Genomic DNA, 27,899 nt, shown 5'->3' with positions numbered 1-27,899 from the left:
ATGGGAGCACTGCATAATGGAATTAAGGGTTAATCTCATGTCCTACCATTCAATTAGTAGAGCATGTAAGTTTTCAAGTTCTCATCTTTTCTATCTACCGTCCCTGATTAGGCATAACTTCAAGTCATCAACAAACATTTTACCCATGTCCCTCTCAGATACGGTACACTGAGCTGAACCATGTTGCAAGAACCAACTAAGGCAGAGTGGAACTTGGACAATTCCATATTTTCTCTCCTTTCCCGATAGTAGTAAATATCCCATCCTATTAACTACTTGAATAAAATTACCCCATTGTTGTAATACTTGTCCCCATTATTCTACTTGATTCAATTTACAACTTTTACTTACACTAGAAAATTGTTGTCATCCCTTTGATAACTCTTACTAAAAGCAAGAGTGAATTTATGTGGTATTATAAATTTAAAAATCAAAAGACCCCCCAAAATCCTTTTGTCTCCCTCAGCCTCAGTTTTTTCATTTGAAAACAAGATCTTTAGACCAGATCTACCTTTCTGTGACAGTTATGGATTTTAATTATTGATAAACCAGTAAGTTTATAATTGTTATTTTGAAGTGTAAGTTGTGTTACTTGAAGTTTTTATTCTTCCTTTCTCACAAAATTTCCATAGACATTAAATATATATTTTAAATGATCAGGTTTATGTTTTTTTTTTTTTTTTTAACCATGAAGACTTTAATAGAAAAAGAAGAAGTTTTGAGATACCGTTGCTAGTCCTTGCATGTGAGCATAGTCTGGATGTGGAGAGTGCAGGTAAGTGGGTGCCAAAAGAGAAACTTTAGGTGACCTGTGAAGAAGAATGGCTACATCTGGAGCCAGGCTACTGCTGTAAAGATAGAATTGTGCTTTTCTTTCTCAGAGGCACACCCTCAGCAGGGCCCTTTAGTTGTCTGAGGATCCAGACTGTATTTGGTGGAGTCAAAGCTCTCCTATCCTGCCACACCAAGCCAACTTAGGCTCTCCAGTAAGATATCACTACAGTGGACTGAATGTTTTTGTCCCCCCAAAATTCACATATCAACATTGTAATCTCCACAGTGATGGATAGTATTGGGAGTAGGGCCTTTACGAAGTGATTCATCTCGTGAAGGAGATGAATGCCTTTATGAAAGAGACCCTGAAATGCCTGGCTGGCTCAGTTGGAAAAGGATGTGACCCTTGATCTCAGGGTTGTCAATTCCAGCCCCACATTGGCTGTAGAGATTACTTAAGTACTATTTTTTTTCAAGAATTTATTAAAAAAAAAAAAAAAAGATCCTTAGAAAGCCCTCACCATTTAAGGACAGAGAAGGTGCCATTTTGTCAACAAGAAATGGGTTCTCACTGGACACCAAATCTAGCATCATGATTTTGGACTTCCCAGACTCCGAACTGTAAAAAATGTTTGTTGTTTATAAGCCACCCAATTTATGGAATTTTTGTTATAGCAGCCCAAAGTAGACAATCTTTCATTCAGAAGATTCTCCTGCTGACTAACCCTATCACCTGAAAATTTTTTTGAGAACTTGCTTTGGATAGAGGATTATAAATGTTCACCATGTGGGTTAATCTGCCAAATCAGAAAGAAGGTAGGTCACTGCTAGGATTAGACTGCCAAAATGGTCAATAAAAAATGTTAAATAGATACACTTAAAATGTATTTAAAATGAGATACTATATGAACAGAAGAAGAATTTGAGTAAGAGCTAAGTGGCTATTCTAGAGATGGAAAATACCATTGAAATGAAAAGTCAATGAACATCTACAATAGTAAATTAAATATAGCTGAAGTAAGATTAGTGAACTGGAAAACAGTATTGACTTAGTACATACCCTGGAACACAGCAGAAATCAAGAGATGGAAAATATAAATAAGCGACATAGAAAATACAAAGAGAAATCCAACATGCTTCTAATCCAAGTCCTAGAAGGAGAGAAATAAAGAAATTGTTGCTATATTCCAGAATTTATGAAAGATATGCTATGATAGATACAGGAAACAAAGTGAGCCCAGAATAGGATTAAAAAAAAAATACAAATCTAATGTATATTGGATTGAAACTATAGCAGTGCAAACACAAAGAGAAAAATAGAAAAAAAACAGATTTCTGACAAAGGATCAACAATTAGACCAACAACAGAATTCTCAACATAATAGCCCCTAGGAGAAAATGGAATATTTACATGGTTTTGAGAGAAAACCAGCTGTCTGCCTAGTTGTGTTTTATCAGCCAAATTGTCACCAAAGAGTATGGGTTAAACAACCATTTTCAGGGGGGGGAAAAAAAGGTATTTCCCATGTTCAGATCTTTTTTTAAAAAATTACTAAAGGATGACCTTCAGGTGAAAGGAAGTTGAACTCAGAAGGAAGGAATAAAATATAAAGTAATAGAAACAAAGAAATAGATAAACTTTAAAATACTGCTTTAAATAGCAAAAAGAGGTGCGTAAGAAGTTTATCAGAACTTTGCAAGACGTGGATAAAATTATAAAACCTACTGAAATAAAGCTTAATTTTTCTTAGATGGGAAGTTACACGATGTTCATGAATGGTAAGACACATTAAAGGGTAATTGTGTTCAAACTCATGTCTAAATCCTACGCAGTGCTAATCAACATTCCATGAAGTTTTTTTTGTTTTTTGTTTTTTGTTTTTTGGCGCTTGAAATGCTATTCCAAACATTCACCTGGAAATTGAAAGGCCAAGAAGTGTCCGTTTAAGGAACAAGATAAGTGGAAATTGTGGGTTTTTTTCTTACATTTCAAAGCTTATGAAATAACCTGTAGTTTTAATGAAAATGATATAATATTTTTGGAGAGATAGATAGGTGTACATAACAAAATAGACTAATAACAGAACCATGTATATATGGTAATAAATAAGAAGAATAATAAGGATAGTTAATAAAACATTCTACTATATAAGTTTCAGACACTATTTTAAGTGTTTTTTTTTAAGATTTATTTATTTATTTATTTTAGAGAGAGAGAGAGTAGGGGGAGGGGAGGAAGAGAGAATCTCAAGCAGACTCCATGCCGAGCATGGAGCCTGACTTGGGGTGAGATCATGACCTGAGCCAAAATCAAAAGTTGGACATTCAACCAACTGAGCCACCCAGGTGCTCAGTGCTTTACATATTGAAACTCCTATATCCTCCTATATCTTTCAGTCAAGACCAGCAGCATTGCTCATAATAGTCACAAATGGATGGGTAAACAAATCATGGTATACATGTACAACAGAATATTGTGCAGCCATGAAAAGGAATGAAGTATTGAAACATGCTACGAAATGAATGTTCCTCAATAGCACTGGGATAGGTCGAAGAAGCCTGACATGAAGGTCCCATTTTGTATGATTCCTTTTATATTAAGTATTCAGAATAAGGAAAGCCACAAAGACAGAAAGCAAAGTAGTGGGTGCTAGGGGCTGGGGAAAGAGGAAATGGAGAGTGATTACTTGAAGAATATGGGATGTTCTTCTAGGGATCATGAGAAAGTTGTCTAGCTAGAGAGCGACTGTGGCCACTTATTCTGAGTGCACTAGAAGCCACTGATTGTGTACTTTAAAATGGTTCATTGTTAATGTGAATTTCTCCTCAAAAAAATTCCATTCATCAAAATAAAATATTCAATAAAGATGCTTGAGAAATTAATTTATTCATATGGAGAAATATAAAGATTTCTTCTTCATATGATACACTAAAATAAATACCAGGTATAAAGAGGCTCTATATGCAAGTAATACTTTAAAACTTATGGAAGAAAATGTGAGAGAATATCTTTATGGTCTTGAGAAGCTAGAATTTCCTGTAGGAGAAAGGACCATTAGAAAGTGAAGTGACAAGCCATGAACGAGGAGGGAATATTTGCAGCCTGGATAACTGACCAAGGGTTATTAATTAAGAATATATGACAAACTCCCTCATCTCAGTAAGAAGAAAGACAACCCAATAGAAAAATGGGCCAAGGCAATGAACAGACAATTCACTGAAAAGGAAATCTAAAAAGTAATCAGGAACATGCAAATCGAAACAATGACATGCCCTTTTGCATCTGTCAGATTGACAAAAAATCCAAGTTTTAGCACAGCTGATGTTTCACAGGATGCGGAAATGTGGGCCCAGTAAAACATTGCTGATGGGATATAAAATCGCTTTAGAGAGCAATTTCACATTACCCACACAGCTGAACACAGGCGTACAAAACAGTTCCACTCTCAACATCCAACCTGGAGAAACTCTCAAACAAGCAAAGAGGAAATAAGTAAATATACAAGGATGTTTACTGCAACACTTCAAATAAAAACAAAAATATGGAAACAACTGTCTATCAGTAGTGGGTTAAAAAAGAGCATAAAAAGATTACTAAAATGGCACGTGCACACACACATGTGTATATAAGCTAAAAAAATGTGGAGTGAAAAGAACAAGTTACAAGACGTTTCAGGCACATGAAACTCACACGTGCCAACTCCAGGACACTGATGACTTCTAGGAAGGGTGGGTGACAAAAGGAAAGGGATGGGAGAGGGATGGCTTTTGGTAGGTTTACAGTGACTTGTTTGTGAACAGTGAAAGAGGGATTGCGAGCAAAAATGGCAAAATGTTGACATCTGTTAAATCCAGGTGATAAGTGCATGAGTGTTTATAAGTATTTTTCACACTGTAGATATACAAGACATTTCATATTTGAAAGAAAGAAAAAGACCACAGCCTCATACTCGTGCTACTCTCAGAACTGAAGAAGTATGTTCGCACAGCTTGGTGAGTTGGACGCCCCTCCCCCCTCCCCCACGCACACACCTGGAAGAACTGTACCAGAAGGCACAAGGCTATCTTTCAGTCCAGAGCTACACAGCATTCTCTATGGACACTTCCTGTACGAGGAGTAGGGCTCCTGGTGACAGGAAGAAGGCAGATGTTGAAGTAATTCTGGGTCTTGGCAAAAGGCAAGGAGGGAAAACTGGAGAGAGGGGGCTGGATCAAATACGGAAGGAACCTTGCTCTGAAGATATCTGCGTAAACAAAGCCGAGCTCGACCGTGCATCTGCTTTCTCCCCACAGTCCCTCCAGATGACAGCAGTGACATGGACACGGAACTCCAAGGGCGAGGACAGCTCATGAGAGAGGTGGCCACAAGTTTGACTGTATTTGACTGAGCAACCTGGATGGAGCTGACACAAGGTTTGGTAGGGATAGGGTGGGGTGGGGATCAAGCTGAAGAACTCTGGGGAGACTTAAAGTAAAGGAGGCCATGTTTTGGGGTGGAAATGTAAAGAAGAGGATTCACTGAAAGTCCTAAGCGAGTAGTTAGATCCCCACATCTCCCCAACCTCCCACAGCCAGCTAACATCCCTTTTCTGAACTTTGAAGGATGCAGGTGGGAGGAAGGAGGCATGTGCAGGGGTGTGATGGGTGGGGCGGGTAGTACCCGGGGGAAATTGACAGAGCTTCTGCATTCTGAGGTAACAGACCCAGTGGGGGGCAGTTTGGGGTGCTACACTGAAAATGGGGAGCAGTTAAAGAAAAATTAATATTTTGATGAAGCAGACTGCCACCTTCTCCCACCCCCACCCCCTCCCCCACCTCAGCCTCCCCTTTTCCCCTCACACTTCCAAAACACTGCGCATGCAGGCTCAGAGTCCCAGATGGGAAAATGTATCTGTTTTCCCACTAGAGAGCTAATTTGCCTAAGAGATTTTTGACACTTTGGGATTTTGACATTAGAGATTTCTGACATTTGATGGTCTCCCAACAAAGTAACTGGGTTTGATTCTGACACGTGATAGCGGCTGCAGCAAGGCGAAGCATGGGCTCTCAGAGCGAGAACAAAGCCGAGAGACAAGGCCCTTGTTTTAGAGAGTCATGAACCCCGTGTTAGGGAGGGAAGGCGCCTGCGCAGTGAGAGGACGTCAGACTCCACACTACTCTATATGATGTAGGTGTCTTTTCCTTGAAGATAGAAATTCTATAAGGTATAGTAAAAAGGTACAAAGTCAGACTCCGTGGAAGGGAATTTCTAAGGAAAGTCAATTTTATTATTTTTGGGTACAAATGATTTTGGAAGTTAAACTAGGCTATCAGAGTATGGTCTGGCCAGGGCTCTGGGGGGACCCACTTTAATGAATTAGATAAAGTTGATTCATATCTCATATACTAAATGATTGTCAATTGCTGCTTCTAAGGTAATTGAGAATGCTTGAGAGTAATTTAAGTGACACTTTACACTATTAATTAGCTCTACCTAACTTTTTTATTTCATTGACAGAGCAGAGGCCTGGCTTGAATTACTTCAGCAATCCAAGCTAATGAGGTTTTCTGGGTAGGGAAATGTTTCTGGATCTAGTAGAGCCTGACAAGAATCTGATTTGGGTTTAGGAAGCTCTTGACCTTGGATGGAACCAGTTTTGTGTTTCTTTATGGCAGCCCAGCCCTACACGTACCTTGTTTAACACGCACTAAATGCTTCCATCAGAAACCTCCTTCTTATGAAGCACAACACACATCCTTGCAACAAACATGTTTTAGGGCTGATTAGATTAATTAATGTGAAAACCAGAGCTCTGGGTAGTTAGTGGCTTCTAGAAACATTTGCTTTTGATTCAACATCTTTGTCAAAACAGAGAGGGACAAGGTGGCCTCATTTGCTCTCTAAGGAAGCTTGCTGTAACTTCTCTCCTGTCAGAAACCTATGGAGTGCCTTTTTATAAAGACATACTGTATCTTCTTCCAGAATGGCTCTTGTCTTCACGGGGCAGATCATCTAAGCAGGACATCCCATATAACGCAGGCTGGGGTTGGAGTGCATGGTTAAGGAGTGGCTCAGACTAATGTGGGAGTCTGCATTTGATTCTACCTCATGGTTTTTCCTTCTTTTCCCCCAAATTCCTTTTCTTTTTTTTTTAATTTAAATCTGCCCCTTCCCTAGTTCCCAGCTGCAGAGGAGAAGAGACTCTGACCTTACCTCTGTGGGCATCAGGCAGAGCTCCTTATGCATCTTGTCATGTGTTCCTGGACTGCTCAACTCCAAAACAGTGACAGCTGGAGTGCCCATAGTAGGCAGAGAAAAGATGTCCTTACTCATCTTGACGATGCTGCTTTTCTGTCATGTGGGCAACTCCTGGGCCCCAGCTGCCCAGAATAAGAGAGGAGCTCCAGTCTGTAGTGTCAAGGCCTAGGTAGAAGTCTCAGGGTGCCCTCACTTCTCACCTGTCTCCTTGATGGAAATGGAACACCTTGGTTCTGAAAGTCCTTCCGGCTCTTTAGTGGGCTAAGTCATTTCAACCATGAGTAAAAAGGCCTGGTTGCGATGAGGCTGACATTCTTTTAAATAATGGCAGGTACGTTTGTCCTTGGCAAAACTTAGAAAGTTTCCTCGGAATCCAACCTGCAAGCTAGTCATTAGCACAGTCAGTTAAAGAAAAACTTAATGAGCACCTAGCATGTGCCAAGCACTGCAGTAGCTGGGGACACAGACATAACCGGTCTCTGCTTATCTGGACCATTTGGCCTAGGGAGGCACTGAAGTAAGGAAGAAACAACTGGGTCTAACACAACTTTATTATTTTCATTGCTCTCAAAATTTGAGAACAAAGTTTCTTTATTTTAATTCTCTTGCAATAAAGTAAACTTATATATTAATATGTGCATAATTATTACTAATCTAAGCATACTTGAATTGTACACTTCAGAATTAAATTATGAAGCACAGTCTTATTAATGCAAAAAGAAAATGGATGGGCATGCTGACGGATTTAGTTACCTTTTATAAACGCTGAATTGGCTTCTTGAATTAAAATAATCATATGTGTCTCTTGAAAAGATATTTACACTGACAGGTTATAAATGCTAACTAAATTCCTTTCAGACCAAGGAGCTAGGTCCCTTAGAGTTGGAGGCATTTAATAAGGAAAGGTGAAGTTTAAGATTAATTAATCTTTTTAAGTTTTTTTTTTGTTTTGTTTTGTTTTTTTTTTTTTTTTACAATCTTTATAGTGTTTTAGTTAAGTGCTCCAGAGAAGAGCCAAAGTCGTCTTCTGGCAGGGAGCATCTTTTTATGTTTCCAAATCTGTTATTCAGAAGCAGTGCTTTTGGTAAATTTGGATGTTGTGGCTTCCTGAGAGTACTTAACACCGTCTTGTGCACAGTTTGATTTTGATTTTCAAGGTTCTGAGTGTATTCATGTCGTTTGAATCTGAGACACTTTTGGACCACATTTCTTTTCTAAAGACTTCTTTCCATGAAAACCTTCTGCTGAATGTCCCACATCCTCTTCCTTTTAAGCATGACCTTTAACTTGACCTTTCTGATTTGAAATTCTAGTGTTTAAAATTCTTTTGTTCACCCCATCAGCATCCTCTGGGCAAGGGTGCTGGAGAAGCAGGTCATGGCTGCCAGTGTGTACAGCACATACAGGGGAAGCAGGAAAGCAGAGAGGAGAGAGCAGAGGCTTTTCCAGGGGACGGGTGAACCTCTGCACAGTAGCTGAGTGGCTCTCTTGGTTCCTCAGCAATAACGTGGAAATAATACTACCTGTCACGTGGAGGGGCTGAGAAGGTTGCACAAGACTGTATGTGTAAAGTGTCTGGCAGGATGCTCGCTGCTCAGAGGAACCAAGTAAAAGAGAGGTAATAGTTAAATCCGAGTGGTCTTTGATTTTGTCATTTTGACCCAATATTTCAGTTAAATATCTATATTCGCACCCTGTTAAAACATTTGGTAGGTTGCATCAGTATCTGAATCCACTCAGAAATTAACTTTGCAAAACGTATATTGATAAGCAGATGTTAATGACCCTTATTTACTGCTTGATTAATTCTGTTATAAAGACAATTTTTAACTCGGATGAAAATGAAAGCCCACCTCTGTCCATGCTCACAAAGTAGGGCAGAATGCATCTGCTTGAAGCATTACTGGAGCTGAGTTCCTGCAAATGCATGGGCACTGCAGAACGGACTTTATACTTTAAAGGGACTAATAAAAAGACCAAAATGTTTTGCAAATGAAGTGATGCGATTTAAAAAGAACAGCCACTATTTGTCTCGGTTTTCAGACCTCCTCTTTGAAAGGGCTGTGCCCAGATTGGATGGCCCAGACTTGAAAGTTCCCTGAACCAGGAGAACCATGTGTGAAACCCATCAAGGGAGTAAGCCTTCCCAAAAACCCAACTTCATTGTTTTTCTTGGAGGTGGAGAGAGCTGCTGTTCGGAAAATTTTTCAAGGTTTCTGTGAGTTGTTATGAATTGAAGGTCGTTCTCTGGACTGGTTTCGTAGGAGACACTGGAGTCCGCCCGCCAGTCAACGTGGAAGCAGATGTGTGCTGGCAATCCCAAAGTGGAAGGAAGAAAATTTGGGAGAGAAACTCACTTGGCTTGCCTGGTCAGGTTTCACTTTGCATCTCTCCAGTCCGTCTTTCACCCGTTATCCACTAGAGGGCGCCGAACTACCAGCGGTGCCGGCACTCAGAGTGAGGGTCTTTGCTGATTCTGGTCCCAGGAGACTGTTGGGGCCTGGGGAGGAGACTCCAGAGGATTCTGGACCCAGTCTGGGGTTTAGGGCTCCCTTAAGAGGTGACCTTCAACTCCTTGGAGAGGTGGGGACTGTGAGGGCCCTCCATTTCAGGACTGGGGTTTCAGAAACCCCAATGCGGGTTTTTTGATTTTTGATCTTCTCTGTCTCTTTGTTTCCAAAGGGCACCACAGGGATGAATTGTGGTGGATTCCAGGGCTTTGGGCACTATGTTTCCTGAACCCCGATTGCCAGACCCCTCCAAACACACATGTCCTTCTGGGAGCACTAGACTGGAATATTTGAAACCAGAACTCCAGAAAATCCAGAACAGATGTTTTCCCTGAGAAAGGCAGGCTCTGGGTGGCAGAACCCTGGGCCTCCCTGCCCCCGGCCAGTGTTGCTCCTGCCTTGGCACTCTTATGACTGAGGGGGATTATTACTGACTTCAAATTCTCAGGAACAGGTCCATGGTTCATGGTGCTGTAAGTGGGCTCCCTCTCGTTGTGCTTTGTAAGCAGGAGGATATGAGGAATGTCTCCCAGTCCTGCCGTGCCGGCCGCATTCTTTGTTTCTGCTGGCTCTGAGTTTGAGGACGTAATTTTGAGCGACCTGCCCTTGTGTCAATTACTTCTGCCACTTGGCAACATTTACTGAGAAGAACCAGGAGCCACATTTCCACTGTTTTCTGTGTCTTACAATGTACTTTTGCATGTATTATGCCTTTAGATACTTCCACAACCATAAGGCATAACTCTTACCCTTCCCACCTCATGGATGAGAAGAACAAGGCCTGGAACGAGTAAGTGCGGGCCCCAGGATTTGAACTCACATAATCTGATTCAACAGGGAGTGCTTGTATTTTTTTTTTCCAGGTATTGGCTGCAGAAAGAATTTATTTGGGTTTGACTCCAGGGAAAACCTTCTGACTCCTTGAGCTTCACATGGGTGTGTGTTACCAGGAGATTATGACATCCCCTCCAGACACTCTTCAGAAAATGGCAGCATGTATTTTTCCTGGACTGGTTGAAGGGCATCCTTCCTTCAGGCAGGAGAATGAACCGGATGAGCCCTGGAGGTGGCTTCTAACCATTCCATTCCGTAGAACAAAGCCCCTAGAAATGGATGAATCGGTCCCTTTTACCACAAGAACATTTGTAGATAATTGTATGAAAACAGGCTATTTCCAGGCTAATTAATAACTATAGTGGAGTCTTTTAGGAGGCGCTCATCTCGGTAATAGATTAAAAAATTCTATTCTGCTTAAAACCTCATTGTTCGGAGCTCAGCCGCTGTCCCGCGTGAAGAATGCAGTTCTCCCGGTGGCCACAGGGTGGCGGAGTGATCTTAAGCTTCGTTCTCGCCTTTCCGTCTCAGGACAGGAAGCAAAGCTCCAGTCAAAATGAGCAAAATGGAGCAACTAGGCGCGTGTTCAGAGAGACACGGACTTCATGTTTATAACCTATTTTTTTTTTTTTTTTTTAGATTTTATTTATTTATTTGACAGACAGATCACAGGTAGGCAGAGAGGCAGGCAAAGAGAGAGGGGGGAAGCCGACTCCCCGCTGAGCAGAGAGCACAATGCTGGCCTCCAGGCCAAGATCCTGGGATCATGACCTGAGCCGAAGGCAGAGGCTTTAACCCACTGAGCTACCCAGGCGCCCCTGTTTATAACCTCTTAAAAAGGGAGTGGGAAGAGCTTTGTTTCCAGAATGTCAGTGGTGGGAAGTAGTGAGGAGAGGGGATGCTGGCTTCTGAGGTCCTAGGAGAGGCTTTCAGCGTGGAGGGGCCAAAGGAAGGCACTCCGTGGCCCTGTCACCTGGCAGAGGCTGAGTGGGCTCGATCCTGCCCAGCCCACTTTGGGCATCCCCAAACTATGGCCTTCCCTTTCTCTGACCTTTCCTTCCTAGGGCTCTGCTTTCAGAGATCTTTTGTCCCCAGTCTTTGCTCATTCTTTCTTAAAGGGATGGTTTAAGTGACATCTAAAATGGGGCGGGGGGGTGGTGTTGAGGCACAGTCCAACAGGCTAACAGTCCATTTCTGAACCTCAAATGTAGACCTATGTATCTGACACAAGTGGCTATATTTTGGGGGAAGGTAAGGAAGTATTGAAATGAGGGACTAATTTGGACTCTGGGTTTATAGGCGCCAGGGACACGTGCGGGCACACTCACGCACACACGCATGCTGGGAGCATAGAAGCATCTAGACTTGAAGGAGCCTTTAGTGCGTGCCTCCTCTGTCGTGTTGCGGGTGTCAGCCGCTATTGGGTCTCTGGGGGCCTTCCTAAGCTCCCACAGTACAGGGGACAGGCAAGAGCTTGACAGACCCCTCTGCTTCCCGCACGGGAACTCTGGGCTTTTGCCTCCTGCAGCTCTGCCAGGCTCCAGATGCCACCGAATAAAGACAGCAGAGGTTTAGTGTCATTAGCTCTAGTCTTCTTAGCAAGATTAGCAGAAGCGATGTTGAATTTCAACGTGGGAACAGTTTCCACACACATCTTGCGGGATGGAGAAGCCTGTAACATTTTTCCACGCAAGCAATTAATACTCATTTTCTCACATCTGAGGCTGTGGCTGCGTGTGCACACGTGCTTGCCTGTATTTGTGGATCAGACACACACATGTGTAGCACACACATGCCACAGCACAGGGAAGCATTTCTGCTTAGGTTTCAAGACAGAGGCTTTAGGTAACCGCTTCTTTCCTCCTCCTGGATGCACTTCCACAGCAACATTTATGCCACTGATTATTCACCTTTTATAGCTAGTCATAGAACACCTACTGTGTGCCAGGCCAATTAAAATGAATCAGAGTCACGATTAATTTTGGAAAAAGGCAGACCCCAGGGAATCCATCCTTTATTAGGGAAAAAGCGGTGCCAGGGCGCTGTGGCTGAAGATGGGGGCTTGGGGCAGCTGCCTGGGTGGGCATCCTAGTCCAGGCTCCTCATGTCTCTGTGTCGTACGCCCAGTCTCCTCATCCAACTATGTGGCTAATAGTAACGCCCACATCACTATACTGCTCTCAGGAGCAAATGGATGAATACAAAGGGCTTTGCACCATGCACATGGAAAGATCCCAATAAATACAGAGCCATTACTATTCTTCCTTTTTCTTTGTGAACTTAAGGTTCTCACGATCCTGTGCTTATGGAGCAGCTAACACTGAGACTAAAGGTGAAGGGGACACAACTGCTTCTGTTCAGGAAGGTGGGACAGCTGGGGAGGCGTGTCACTCTGGCCACTAGGGAGGAGATAGGTGGTGATATGATGAACTCAGAGATGAGCCCATCACTCTGGCCAGCTGGGTATGGGGTAAAGATGAAGGACAGCTGCTGTGGTCCCTGACTCTGAGCGGGTTGCCTGCCTGGGAGCCACCATCTTCCTAAGGTATCACTTCTGGTCTTTTCAGCAACTGCAATCCCTTAGGAGAGTAAGCTCCTCAGAAACAAAGAAGGACCCTTCTTTGGACAAGAGGAGTCTAGGGCATCAGGGGATTGCCTTTAGAGTCAGTCTAAGGTCTGGTATCTGAGGGATCCCCAGGTCGCGGACCCCCATGTCACCTTTTAGGACTCAATGGTCAGGTCCATGCCAGTGTCAGTGGGACAAGATGCCCCTGACAAGGTAGTGTCTGCATATTATACACCTGAAGCCATGACTCACCCATTCTTCCAGCCTCATGGTGAAGGAGTGTGGAGAGGAGTCATGTGCTTCATTCCCTAAGCCTTGAGTTCTTTGGGTGGAGAATGAGTGATCCCAATCTCTCAACAGAGAGTGGACCAACTCCATCATGTAGGCTCCAAAAGGCTGTGAGCAAAGATCCACTAGGGACCCCAGGCTGCCCTCAATGCAGGACTATGGTGACTAATGGGCCGATGAGTGGTCTTGTGGTGGCTTGGTGCCAGGCCCGGGGTGTAAAGGGTTCTGCAAGTGTTTGCTGGGAGAAAGATGGGGAGAGGGCAAGAGTGAGCATCAGGACCCCACACTAGGCCCCAGAGGGGCAATGAGATATGGTGGGAGGGGTGACACTAGGGATCTGAGATTCTTTGTTTCCCAGGTAACCTTGAGCAGACTATTTCACCCTGTGGGGCCTATGTTCAAACCTGTGAAAGAGGGAAGAAGAAGTGTTGCCTCCCTCATTGGGCTGGACCAGGGTCAGCAAGTCCAGTGTGCAGGCAGCTGTGGTCCTTGAAGAGAGGCTTCTCTTCCGAGACTGGCCTACCTGAGGCGTCCCCTGCCTCCAGCTCTACCTCTCAGGTGAGGAGCACAGCCCATTTGTCCTTACCACAGGGCTAATGCATGCCCTTTGCAGAGCAGGGACAGGTCAGTTTTGAAGTCCTGAGGCTCTGACCTCACCGAACTTCTCCCTTCCTCACTGTTCAGGAGGCTGTGGTTCCCCCTCATTCATCCCCATTTGAACTTGTGGTGAGGACACTACAGGGTCCCCTCTCCCTAGACTCTTTCCCATACCCCCAGGCCCTTGGCACTTGTACTGCTTGTCTCCCTGCAGGTCCCACCAGCATGGGACATGGACAGGTTCCTGCTCCCAGGTCTGGTAGGGTTTGGGTTTTGCAGCATGGCTAATTATGTCACCAGTGACAAGCTGCTTGTATGCTGGTTGTGGGCTACAGACTGGCTTTAGGTCTGGGCCTCATTCTTGCATCTGTAAAATGGGTTTATCTGTGTCCCTTCACCGAGCAACACCAACCATCCTGGCTGTTCCTCAGATCCACTGTGGCCAGACCATCATGTGTCCCCATCATTAAGTGTCTACTGAGCACTTCCTACGTTCCCAGTACTGGCCTGGGTGCTGGGGGGATTTACAGAGCTTCTGGTCTAGTGGAGAAACAGAAGAAACCTGAAACTACATGAATTATTGTATGTATTAAAGTGGTGATAATTACATAATTGTTCTCTTTGGTTCTGTCTTGTGGCATGCAAGGGTGCTGCTACTTCATGGGAAACCCTGGGCTTGTCTTCTGTGGATGAGCCCCCATTCGCTTATTTTGATTTGTTCATGCAGTCCTTCTCCACCAGTGTTCCTCATGGGGAAACACAGAACACAGAAAGTTATCTGAGCGACAATTTTCTCAACTCTGCCAAGAATTGTTCTTAACCAGGACCAGTCTGGATGCAAAGGAGAGAAGCAAATTCATTACATACCATGGATGCCTTAGGGCACTTTCTCTCTCTCTCTGCTTTTTGTGACACGTTCTTCCATTTTTCATCCTCTGAACGTTGGTTTCTCTCACTGCCACTTCTGAGTGCTGGAGTAAGAGGCTCTGGTCATGGGAAGTAGCCCCTGGGGTCACTGCTTTTTCTCCTGACTCCTCCCCAGACCCCTGACTCCTTTTGGCAGGGCATAAACCCCGTTCAGTGTGGCCTAGCTTATGGTTCCTACTCACTGCAGTCTAGGGTCTCTCTAACCCTGGATAGGGCTCTTGGAGGGCAAGGAGATAAGTAGGACTTCCTTCCAAAAATATCTAGCCCAGCTGTGACTTTGGTGCTGAAAGAAGGTTTTGCAGGTTGAAGACAATGATTTGTTATTGTTATTATTTTATATTCATCAAAGGCCTGCAATGTGCTGGACGACATTGAAAAAGATTCGTGGTGGGTAAAATTAAACTGAGCTCAGAACTGGCCTGGTGCCTCCAGGTCTGGCTGGGCAAATTCTGGCATCTTCTCCTTGTCCACAGGAATGACCTCAACAAACCAGGAATGAGAAGCCCCCACCAACCTAGCCCTGCTGATAGTTCTCCTTAAAAAGGACATTAATTCTTATCATTTCCCCTGCCTTAGGTTAAAGAGGGGACAGTGATATGGTAACCTTTAAGAATGAAAGATCCAGGGAGGGAAGGTGACCCAAAAAAGTAGCAAGCAAATCAGTATGAATGACATCTTTGAGCCAAATCTATGACATCAGTGAAGCTGGGCTTTAGTTCTTCCCTCCCCTTTCCCCTGGTTTGGATGCTCCCTCCCTAAAAGACAGGTGGGCTCCTCATTCTCCCTCCTCCTTCAAGACCACCTGCCTGGAAATGATCAGATTTTATTCAAACTAAAGAATGTTAAAAAAGAGACAATAGGCCCCAAATGGAGGAATGGAATCTGAAACCAGTCAGTCTAGAATCACCTGGTCTGCACCAGTGAGGTATTCTTCCTGATTGTCCCCTAAAGCTCCCCAAAGGAAAGTGACCTTCCCACAACCAATCTACTTTTTGTTGGTAAAACTTCCTGGTCCTACTCTCTTCTGCCTATAAAAGTTGGTCATGGGTTGGGTTAGAATGACACTAGGTCAACCACTAACCTCATGAAAATACCCTGGTACAGGGTAAATTGTAAAACAACATATAATCCCCAGTCCTGTGGTATGACCCTCTTAGGTATTATTTGGTTCCAAGGCACCCAAGGCTTGGTGAAAGGAATGTCATCCTTGAATCTAAAGAGTTGAGTATCCTATTTTCTTATTACCTAATTATTTTATGTCTAATAACTGTGGTCCTAGAAGCTAAAAGTGTCTACAAAAAGACAAAATCTTAAAACAACCTAAAATAGAATGACCATTATGGGGAATGTTTCAATTAGACAAAATCATTCATTGAAGACACGCACTTACAAGCAAGGGTTCCTGAATTAGACAGACAGAATGGGATACCTATATTAATTGGTATTAATAAGCTTCCAAAAGGCTTCAAGATTTAAAAATAGCTTTTTTTTTGAAAGATTCATTGCAAAAACTAATGAAAAATTAAAGACACAGGAGGTATCTGAAACAAAAGACTACAAGGCAGACACGACTTGAGCTGCTCCTCTCTATCCTCTTTTATCTGCATACCTATTCCAGTTATCCTCTGTCTAAATTTTCTTTCCATTCTGAAGAGACTACACAGCCATAAAAAAAAGTCTACCAAGTTAATGACCTTACAGATGCCCCCCATATTTATCTTTGAAGGAGCACTCCCATATGGACCCCTCTAGGATGGATTGGACTCTGAGGGGTTTTCTGGTAAACTTCTATGTTCTTTACTTAAATAGCGCAGAAAACTAAAATTAAAATTAGTAGAGCATCTTACCAAGTTCTGGCAGATAATAGAGCCTACAGATGGGATCCTTTGCCAGTGAAGGGTGAGGGTTCTTACCAAAATTTCTACCTGTAGTGCCCAGTCAACAGAGGAAAATAAAATTTCATGTGATCCCTTCCTTTTCAAATCCAGACCCACTGGCTATAGGGACAGCCATTACCTTCTTGTTTGTCTCATTTTGTGTACCGATAGCTTTGGCTTTGGTCAGTTTGGAAGTCAGGTCGGGAGCCCCAATATATGACCAGACAGAAATGTGGTTTGCACCCAATTGTGGCAATCTATGTGTGGACAGAAATGTGACTTGAACTCCATTTGTGGCTGGGTTCCTACCAAACTATTACCAGATCTCAGGGGAATTGTGAAAGTCTTCCTTTCTTCTGGATATCTTTGGGAATAGCTCTGGACCTTGGGAGGATAATATCTATACCCTCTTTGGACTTGCCTCAAATAACGAGGACAGGTTATTTGATATTTCCAGGCACATTTACTCTTTGTCTTGGGGTTCAGCCCAAGAAAGGATTTTTTTAAAGTATCTTTATGGTCAGAAGTCAGCCAAATTTGAAGCTGATATTCAGAGCCTGGTAGAAATGTTTTTCTCCCCTAAGCTAAATGTATCCAGGGGGCAAGGGAGGACCCCTCTGAAGCCTTTATGAAAGGATTTACTAAGACATTCCAAAGACACACAGCTCTAGATCCAGAACATAGAAATAATGTGGTTTGATAAGCAGATCAACTCCTTGATATAATTTAAGCTGAAACCCAATTCTTTGAGGAATTAAAAAGCAACAGTCCTTGTCTTACAAATCTTGGCAGAACCAGAAATGCAGCTCTAGAAACAATTCAGAGTCCACCTATCCTTTTTACCAGTGGCAGAAATCTCCCAATTTATCTCAAAAGGCTTGTAAGTATTATAAGAATTCTGGTCTTCAGAAACAAAATTCCTTCCTGAAGCAACTTGCCTTCTTTCCCCTTGCCTTTGAGGTGTAAGTGTTCTAGCTGGTCTTCTCCGGGGAATTCCCTTCTGGGGAATGTGAATTTCAGAGAGGAAATTCTTATCAGGAAGGGGAAAATGTGATTTGGAACTTTGGTCAATGCAAAATCTTAACTGTCTTCTCCACAAATACTAGTAAAAGGCCATGGCCACTGAACAGGCCACTTTAACTTATTCCATCTACCAGAAGAACACAATTTGGATCTAACTTCTTTATAACCAGTGTTCTTTGTATTATTTTACCTGATTCATCACTAGAACTTCAGGATAGAATCTGTAACATCTCTGTGTCTGTCTGTAGGTTTAAGTATGTTTCTCTCTATATATGTTGTAAATGTGTGATATTTTCTACCTCCAGATGGTATGGCTAAATTAACTGATAAAATAACTCTATTTAATTGATTTAAAAATATCTAGTTAATAGGTTAGAGGGGCTAAGCTGCCTAACCATTACCCCATGCCATTAAATGTACTGCATGTGGGATGGTTTACCCTTTAGAAAGCTCAGCCCTGGCTGAATATTAGAGTCATTTGGTGGCAGTCTTTTAAGCCATACCAATGACTGGGTCTCTCTCCTGAGATTCAAATGTAATTGGTCTGGTGAATTGGTATAGTTGGAGAATTGGAGCAGCATTGGTGTATTTAAAACACTTTCCATGTGACTGCGATGAGAACGCAGAGCAGAGAACCCCTGAAAATGAGGAAAGCCAGAGAGAGGGGCAGCAAAAACAGGGGAAGAGTTTCTCTAAGGATTGGATGACAACTGTGACTGTGCTTACTTAAAGAAACTTGATCCTATGTCCTGGGAAGTAGAGCAAATGAATTAACTGTGCTCCTAGGGAAGAAAGGGTATGGAGTGGCTGGGCCAGCTGAAATTCCAGAGCTCAAGAGCCAATTTACTAAGGCAGTATCATTATGGTAGCCCTCCAAAGTATCTAGTTCAGGGAGAGACCCAGAAACGTGGGACTATTCCAGCAGCTCTCAGAGTCTGACCTTTGTTTTTCTTCACCCCCTAGCAGTGGCTGGCTTAACTGGAGGAGCCATTCTCTGAGAGTTCGGAGGTGCCATGGAAGGGGGGCTTGGAAGGAGTCAAGACCATGGCACAGGGCAGACCAGGGAAAGAGAATCTGAACCCTTGGAATTGTGCCACCAGCATGAGAATCCTCCCATAGTGTGGAGAACTTTGGGTCCAGGTCTCTGAAGGCAGAATGTCTTCTGGTGGCTTCTTTCCCAGGGCCTGTTGCCTATACCTCCACTAGATGAATCCCATCAGGATAGAGTTGGTTTTTCCCAAACTGTCCCAGGCTTCCCGGTAGTTTGAGAGGGTATCTTGCTCATCTCTGAATGTTTAACAAACAGCCAGACAGGATAGGTGTCCAGAAGGATGATCAACTAGCCCAGTTTGCACAAGACAGAAGGGATGCCCAGAATGTGGAACTTTTAGTGCTAAAATGGAGAAAGTCTTGAAAGCTGGAATGTATTGATCACTGTAGTGCCCAGTGACACCTAAAGCAAGACTCCAAACTGGTGAGTGGTTGGCTGTCCTAAGGCTTCAAAGCTGCCTTGGATATAGTGTTGGCATAGCCTATCTGGGGGGCAGCTATCTTCCTAGAGGATGTCTTTGACCTGGCATGCAGACCATACCCACCCATTACTTCCCATTTCCTCTGATGTTGGAAAAGAAATGATACCAAATATATGGGTAATGGGGGAGGGAGAAGGCGGAAAACATCTTGAGTCAGAGGTTGAGAGTCTTCAGAGAGAGGTGGGATACTTACCTCTACTTCTGAGAAGAGAGGGATGTCTCAAAAAGAGTGGCTACACGAATGGTACAGAAGAATGACACCATAGTAGGCATGGCACATAGTAATTATCAAAATAATAGCTACTCTCTTTGAACGCTTGTGTTATGCTAGATACTGTGGTTAAGACATTTTTTAACATTTGTTTGAAAAGTGTGGGAAAATATAAAAGATTGAAAATGTCCTATGATCCCGATTCTGAGATGGTAGGTGTGATTGCATAAAGTTAGGAGAGTTCTCCTGCCTTCACCTGAGCCATCCAGTGTAAACACAGCTTGGGGCGGGTCCTTCTTGACCGTCTCCAGGTAATGCAGGTTTATCTATGTCCCTGTCTGTGCAGGCATGTTTACAAGTGGGGTCAATGGTATGTTTAGTTTGCAACTGTTTTTGTTTTGTTTTTAGTATAGATAGATAACCTTCTTTCCATATAATTGGATATTGATCTTTGTTCTTTTTAATTCTCCATAGTATCCAGTATATGAAAATGGCATAATTTTTGTACCTCTCCATTACTTATTTATTTATATAATTTACTTATTTCAAGTATCATTAATATAATCATCACAGTTACAATGCCACAATTAAACATTTTTACATCTTTTTACATATGTGTACAAACCTTTCTGTTGAATGCAGTCTTCTAAGTGGGGGGTGTCTGGACCAGAATTCATCTACATTCTGATCTTCATAAGTATTGCAAAATTAACATTTGAAAAAAATCAAAAATTTCCAGTTTATATTTCCAACTCCACTTCTTGACAACCATGCCATTACTGGATGTTATCATTTTCAAAAAACCATTTGCCAGACCTATGAGTGCGAAGTGATATTGTCCTGAACAATTTTGTTGATCATCCTTTTGATCTGAATCTAAGCATCTTCTCATTTGTTCATTGGCCATTTAAATTTCCTCTTCTGTTTGTATCCTCTACCTCAGTTTTCTATAAAGTGCTTGGGTTTTTCTTATAAACATATTACAGATCTTTTTGTGTGAGACAGATAAACACTTTGAACACTATGTCTTATCAATTTTACTATAGTTTTTGTTTCTCAAATAATGTTTTAATTTTGATTTGGTAAAATCTGTACATTCATGGAAGTTTTCTCTCCCTTCCTTAGATTTTATGTGATGGTACTGTTACGGAACCTGGACTGGGTCCTGACAGAAGCGCCAAGTGGCACTCAGAGACTTTGGAGGGCCTGAGGTCTATTTATCACCAGCAGGCTGAGAGGAGAGTGGTCTCCAAAGGTCTGAGCTCCCAGCACAAGCAGGGAGGGTAATTTATACCCTTCTACCTCCAAATACTTGGGACTTCCAGCACGCAGGAAACGGGGTAGGGAAGAAGAACCTGGAAGGGCTTTGAGACAGGGACTAGAATTCCCTTGCGGGCTTGGGTGGCCATCTTAGAGTACGGTTTTCTCCTTATCAGTACCATCCTTGCTAAATTCTTCTCCCATATTCTTACATTTAAATGGTGAAAAGGGCCAGGAAAAAATCTGTAGGACCATAGAGATATCGGTAAATAGAGTTTGACAAAGTGGAAAAAAATTTCACAACGATGGAACGTATAATTCATAGATGTTGCCAGGTGGAAACCTGGCAAAATTTCGTTATGGGGGAAGCATACAAAAACCCCTCCATCCTTTTCTTCCCTCTGCTATTCATTTTTTGGCTTTGAAAACACTTATTTTGGAAAACCTGGCTTAATTATTCTAGTTGCGAGCACCCTGCCTGCCCTCCTGCGAGCTTCCCTAGGTGCGCCATCACTGTCACACCCTGGTCAGATAAGGCTGGAAGGAAAGAAAGAAAGGAAGGGGGGAGGGAGAGATGGAGAGGCCCACCCATGGTGGCAAAAGTGAGTTTCTAGTCGCTGAAGGTGTTTAAACCTTTGATGGAGTTTTTAGAAAGAAAATGTAGTCCTAGGTTCTAGTGACCTGTAAGCTCCCCTTCTCACCCTGAGATTCTCTGATTCTGGAATTCAGCAGTGGAACATACTAATGGGAAGGAATATCATATAATATGTTTGATAGTAGTAGAATTGGAAATCGTAGAAAGGGAATGGGAGTATAGCAAGTTTTCTCTGGAGTGCAAATCCCAACAGGGAGGGAGGGTGCTGGTGGAGAGGGCAACAGGAGCCCTATTTTAGGAGTGTATGTATAGTACTTTTTACAGACCTAACACAAAGCTGGCATGAAGGCAGGATCCAGGAGTGAAAGAAGACTTCAACCATCTGGCCATCAGCCTGAGTCCCAGGCAGCTAAAAACAGATAACGTCTTGTCTTGCCTTGCTGACAATTTCATCTCCAAAGGCAGAGAAAGCAAAGAGGAAAACTGGTTAATTGGGATCCAAAGGACTCTCTCTGGGGTAGGAGAAGATAAGTTCCTGGAAGACTGTGGCCCCTGTCGTGGAATCTGGAATCTGTCTATGAGAAAAGAGAAGCTAAGAGTGGAATGGGCAACATCATCCCCACATGACCCCAAAAGAGTCAGAGTGTGGAGGGCTGATTCTTACCCCACAAAAGCCTTAAAGGATAACATTGGTTACAGGGACAGGAGGTTCCCAATGCCATTCTGTCTATGTGATTAGAAGTGACCCAAAGGAAAAAGGTGGAAAAGGCTCATAAAGAAACCACTCCAGCCACACTAAAGATGGGAGGAGTGTGTTAGTCAGCTTTCTCCAAAGAAACAGAACCAATGGGATGGATACACACAAACACACTTTTTTTTTTTTTTTTTTTTAAAGGAATTGATTCACGTGAAAGTCCTGAAATCCATAAAATAAGCTAGCAGATTAAAGGTTTGGGTAAGGGTTGATTTTTGTTGTTGAGTCCAAATTCTGCAGAGCTGCAGGTTGGAAACTCAGCCTGGGTTCTTAGGCCGCAGTCTTGAGAACTCCTTCTACTTTGGGGAAACTTAGTCTTTGCCCCTAAGGCCTTCAACTGATTAGATGAGGCCCATATACATTATGGAAGCAAATCTGCTTTACTCAAAGTCTACTCACCTATATGTTAATTTCATTTTTAAAAACCCCACTTTCCTGGTGATATCAAGACTGGTACTTGACCAAACAACTGGGCCCCGTAGCTTAGCCAAGTTGAAATATAAGTAACCATCCCAGGGAGCATATGCCCAAAGGCAAATTTGAGAACACTGTTGTGCTGTGGGATGAATCCCAGGAAGGCTAAGGGGGGAAATGACTGAAGAGCCACCTAAAGACCATGGTGGGGACAGTGACAATTAGTGTGCAGCAGGCCAATGGGGCATAGAATATAGCAGAGCACAGACTTGTCTTCTCTCTTTACTAAGGAGAAATATTGCCAACCTAGAGCAGATAAAACTTGAGTGTATAAGAGATTGGAGACAAGAAGAGACCCAAGCACCTTTAAATGGACAAGGCTGGAAGCAGAAACCCATTCAGCTCAGGGTGCTGAAACTTCCTAGAGATGCTGGACTCCTGTCAGGATTTTAGAGCACTCACAGAGAGCCAGTGGGAATCAGAGGGTAGCCAGTTAGTGTTCAGCTTTTCTTACAGCGAGCATACTGGATATAAATTGCCAGCAAATCTCAAAAATAAATTATAAGCCTCTGGTCTGAGCATTTAGAGATGAAGGGTTTGCAGAGTGAGAGCCAGCCTGGGGTACCAGGTTGGGGATATACCTCATGCACTCCTGAGCACAGGCTTGCTTCCCCTCAGTCCCTGGAGTATCCCTTCAGGAAGCTGAGAGGAGTCAGAGGCTAAGGAGCTTGCCCCAGAGCCCACAAGGGGCTCTGAGGTTTAGTGGAGCTCGGGCTTTTTCTCCTTCTCTACAGCGGGACAGCAAACTATGGTCAGGGGCTGAACCTGGCCGTCCAGTTCTTTTTGTATATTCTATGAGCTAAGAATGGACTTTTTTAATGTTAGGGAAAATAACAACAACAAAAAAAGGGATTACATTTTTTTCAACATGTGAACATGAGATGAAATTCGTGTTTCAGTTTTGATAGCTAAAGTTTCAAAAAATTTCAGTTTTGATAGATAAAGTTTTATTGGGACAAAACCATGCCCTTTGTCTATCCTCTATGACTGTGTTTGTATGCAAACAGCAGAGTCAAATATTTGTGATAGAGATGGTGTGACCCGCAGTGCCTGAAATTGTTTCCTGTCTGTACCTTTGCTGAAAAAGTTTGCTGAGCCTTGCTCTCCAGCATTTGGGGCAGCTCCTATGTTAGCAGTGACTGTCCTACTGGAAGCCTCTATAGAAACATGTCAGAACCTGGAACCCAAAAGATGAGAAAAGTTTTTCATGTTGGCTCAGCTTGAGTGAGATGGCACCATGTGGCACAGGTAGGGGACAGGACAAGGGGGCAGGATGAAAGATTCTGGGATCTATTCTAGGCTTTTAGACAACAGGTCCAGCTTTCAGTAGAGCCTTTGCAAAATCTCTTGTGATAGCTGTGGATCTAATCCACAGAAAATGGGCATCTGAAGCTATCAATGAGATGTATGTGTCATGGGCTGGTCAACAGTTCCCACAGGATGGGATTAATGAATTGTGGCCAACCTAAGGCCTCTGGTAATATAATATCTGGGGGGGGGGCATGTCTCTGTGTCCGTCCTATCTCACAATTACATTAAATGTTTGGATGAAGACACAGAGAGCATATTTACCACGTCCAGAGTAAAGTAAGTCTGGTGCCTTAGCAGTTGAAGTCAGAAGACTAGATGTTTTACAAGGGGATGCCTGCGTTGTTGGGCATCTGCATTTGGCTCAGGTCAAGATCCCAGGGATCTGGAATCGAGCCCCACATCGGGCTCCGTGCTCAGCAGGAAGCCTGCTCTCTCCCACTCTCCCTGCTTGTGTTTCCTCTCACGGTGTCTCTCTCTGCCAAAGACAAGGGGTTTTGCATTAACAAGGAGATTGTAAGATATAATAGCATAAAAAAAGCAAATGCAGTAAAAAGCAAATGCAGTTTTAAGCCTAAGAAGAGATGTGTGGCGCCCAGATCAAGAGAAACCTGGGACATGTAGTGTGTTGGGTAGATGTGCTGGGAGCACCGTGCCCTGTCCTGAGCACCACCTTGTGGGAGAGATCTTTGCAAGGGAGATGACCAGTGAGAACGGGTCAAGGTGGTGACAGGTCTGGAAACAGTGCTGCATAAGGAATAGGAGAAGGGCACCAGGAATATTTGGCTCAGGGAAGAGAACTTAAGTAGGGCATTGCCTTAGTTGGCTTTCCCGGAAACAGATCCTGAGACAAGGAGTAGGGCATGTGTTTTATTCGGGAAGTACAGAAAACCCTGGAAGGAGTGTGGGGAAATGAAGCAGGGAAGGAAAGGCAACTAGGAAAGGATGTGTTATCCAGCCGGCTCCCACTGCGGGGAACTGGGCTGTAAGCTTCAGAGAAACTCAGGGAACTGGTGTAGAGCACACATCTCAGGGATCCCACCAGAGGAGTGAGGGCTTCCAGGCGCTGACAGAGGGCTGTGCCTGGGGATCTACCTAAGAACTTCAGAGGGAGCCCTCAGAGTCAGAGAGCCACAGTTAAAGCAGGAAGCTGTGTGGGCCTGGGACCAGCACATGCACTACGGGCTTTAGAACCATCCCAAGAGGTCTGAAGAGTTGTGATGTGGGCGACAGTTAGCAGGAAGGTCCCTTCTCAGTCTGGCTATTGTGGTACTATGGACATATGTGGAATATGAGGAATAGTAGTGAGGATTGTAGGGGAAGGCAGGGAAAACTAAATGGGAAGAAATAGGAGAGGGAGACAGACCACAAGAGACTCTTGATTCTGGGGAAAAAAAACAGGACTGCAGAAGGGGAGGGGGTTGGAGGATGGAGTAGCCGGGTGATGGGCATTAAGGAGGGCACGTTATGTGATGAGCACTGCGTGTTATATGCAACTTATGAATCAATGAACATTCCGTCAGAAACTAATGATGGACTTTAGGTTGGCTAATTGAATTTAAATAACAAAAAATAAAATGAATAGTCATGGGGGGAAAAGAGCATTAATAGGAAGCGAATCTGTGGGGAAGGGAAAGAAGCCTTTTCTAACAGCTGTAACTCTGTGAATTGGTGACGTCACAAAGCCGTGCAACCCCCAGCAGCAGGGCCTAAGAGCCCCACGGAAAGGCTTTGGAGGCATTCTGGCTTTGAGGGCGATGTTGACGATAATGACAGGCTGTCCCTTTCCAGGTGCTAGATGCTCTGATTTTATGAATGAAATTCTAAGGGGCTGTGGAGCACGAGGTAGTGGGTGAGAGAAACTGGTGGTGATGATGAAGGGCTGGGGGTGGCTGAAATCACACCGTGCACACTGTGCCCATGCCCCCCAGGACCCCTGCTAGCTGCGGAGTGATGGGGGGATCTGCAAGCCAGCTCCAGTCCAGGGCTTTGATCCTCCAGATTTCTAGCATCATGTTGGTGAGCAGAATTGCAGGGCCCTTGAAATATAGCCTGAGTTCAAAAACATCCCTTTGGGCAAAAGCATTAATGCAAGAGGCAGTGGGGGTCCTGCCTACCCCCCCAGCCTAGGGGCCCCTCAGCTTCATTTCAGAGGCCTCAGGGCCCCGTACCTCTCCATGCCTTCCCTCCCAGACTCTCTGAGCTGGAGTCAGCCGTTCACGACAGAGGCAGCTCATTATTTTACAGCAGTTGACTTGAAATCTGAAATCAATCGGGTATCAAATATGCAGTCCTCAGTTTGATACCGTTTTTCAAAGGTGCAATAACATTCAGAAATGACACCGCATTTCCTAATTATGAAATTCTGTCGTTGCCGCTCTGTCTAGGATGACTTGGCTGCAGGGTTTTCTTTTTCTTTCTTTCTATCCCCCCCCTTTTTTTTTTTTAAGATTTAGCATACACCACGATTATTTTAAAATTGCCTTGGAAGAATGTATTTCATCAGTGAACTATGAGCATGCTTATTACTGAAGTTTGGAGGCAATTTGAGAGGAAGGATAAATTAGCACAGAGACTCTGGAGGCCTTGGAAACATGCCCTCCCTCAGCCCCACTGCTTCCTTCTTACCACAGCTAAGAAAACTTTTCACCGTCAGGCATCCAGACTCTTCTCCCCACCTCGCCCGTGGCACACTCGTCAAGATGGTGAACTTGCTGGGGATGAGAAGGGGCTGCTGGGAGACCCCAGAACCGGGGTGCTGCTGGAAGGAAGGATGAAGAAACTGTGTGAACCCCCAGGCTCCCTCAGGCCCCCCGAGCTCCACGGCCTAGAAGAGCTGCTGCAGAGGAGGGAGTTCCTGCAGAGCCAAGGCTCTCTTTGCTCAGGAACACGGGCCCCTGTATGCGTAGTGAGACTGCGGAATGAGTTCCCAACACTGAAAAGGTGGTTCGAAGTAAGTCATGGACACACAAGGCATCTTGAGGTTCAGAAACACTGCATTGAACGAGAAAAGCCAAGCAAAAATGGGTGCATGCTTTCCGAGTGCACCGGTATCGTTGTTCCAGGGTTCTCGAAGCTCAGCTATGGTGATGGATATGAGAACAGTGGTGCCCCTTGGGGACATTGGTCCCAAAGAGGCAGGAAGAACACTCTGGGGGATCGATGGGAACATCCTCTATCCTCATTAGTGTGTATACTCCTGTGACAACGGGAGTACATAGGTTTGTCAACATTCACGGAAATATATGTATCAAAAAACATATTGTGGTGACTCGATACCACTTAGATGAATGCAGACAGAGGCTGACGGCTAACTGGGGCCCACTCTGAACACTCTCCAGTTCCTCAGACCTCTCAGAAAAGCACCATCTCATGGGTTTCTGTTGAGAAATAGAGTTACCGTGGCTGCCCATTCCTGTTTAGGGATCTGCCCTGTTTATCCTAGCCAGGAGCTGAAGACCTCAATACTGCCCTGCTCTCTAGGGAAAGCGGCTTGGCTTTGTAAGTAATAATAGATTCAACTGAGAGCCCAGCCTGGGCCCTTGCAACAACTGCCAGCAGAAGCACAAGGTCAAATGCTAGAGGACAGACTCCACCCACATGCACATGCCTCCTGGGGCTGGTGTGAGGGGATCCCCTCAATTCATATGAGAGGACACTTCCCAAGGAACTTTGCTTTTCCTTTTCCTTTCTTTCATTCTTTTCCTTTTTCTCTCTTTTTTTCCTTTTCTTCCTTCCTTCCTTTCTTTCCTTTTTTTTTTTTGGTAACAAAGACCTCTTCACATTGGCAAATTATGAATATGCAGGAACGATGGTGTGAGACCACTCTGCGTCTCTGAACTGAGGCCAGTTTAATTCCTAGGACTCCAGTCACTGGTACTTTTCCTGCATTTTCAACAGCACCTGAAATAGATTTCACTTCATATGAAATGCAAAACACTGCAGAGTAGAAAGCTCACCCTGGTCTCTGATCCAGGCGAGTGTTCTCAAGCCTGGTGTTCATATTTTTTTTCTCCCTTTCTTCAAAATACCGCCTTGCTAAGCCCACAGATGGGGATCATAGGATAAGTAGATGCATAATATATTACCCAAAATATTCCACCAGGCATCTCCTCTTACAGGTCAGGAGGA

The 27,899-nt window shown here is 43.8% G+C and overlaps 1 long non-coding RNA gene across 1 annotated transcript; it reads left to right on the top strand.

The window, feature by feature from the left end:
* Window positions 1-648: 648 nt before the first annotated feature.
* LOC131835886 (uncharacterized) lies at window positions 649-6,807 on the top strand. Its single transcript, XR_009355409.1, has 4 exons — window positions 649-775; window positions 4,673-4,767; window positions 5,068-5,187; window positions 5,793-6,807. It is a non-coding gene; the product is annotated as an uncharacterized LOC131835886 (long non-coding RNA).
* Window positions 6,808-27,899: the final 21,092 nt, after the last annotated feature.

The sequence above is a fragment of the Mustela lutreola genome, chromosome 7 (genome assembly GCF_030435805.1).
Source record: "Mustela lutreola isolate mMusLut2 chromosome 7, mMusLut2.pri, whole genome shotgun sequence".
In the NCBI taxonomy this organism is placed as follows: domain Eukaryota; kingdom Metazoa; phylum Chordata; class Mammalia; order Carnivora; family Mustelidae; genus Mustela; species Mustela lutreola.
This window is presented reverse-complemented; position numbering and strand designations above follow the sequence as displayed.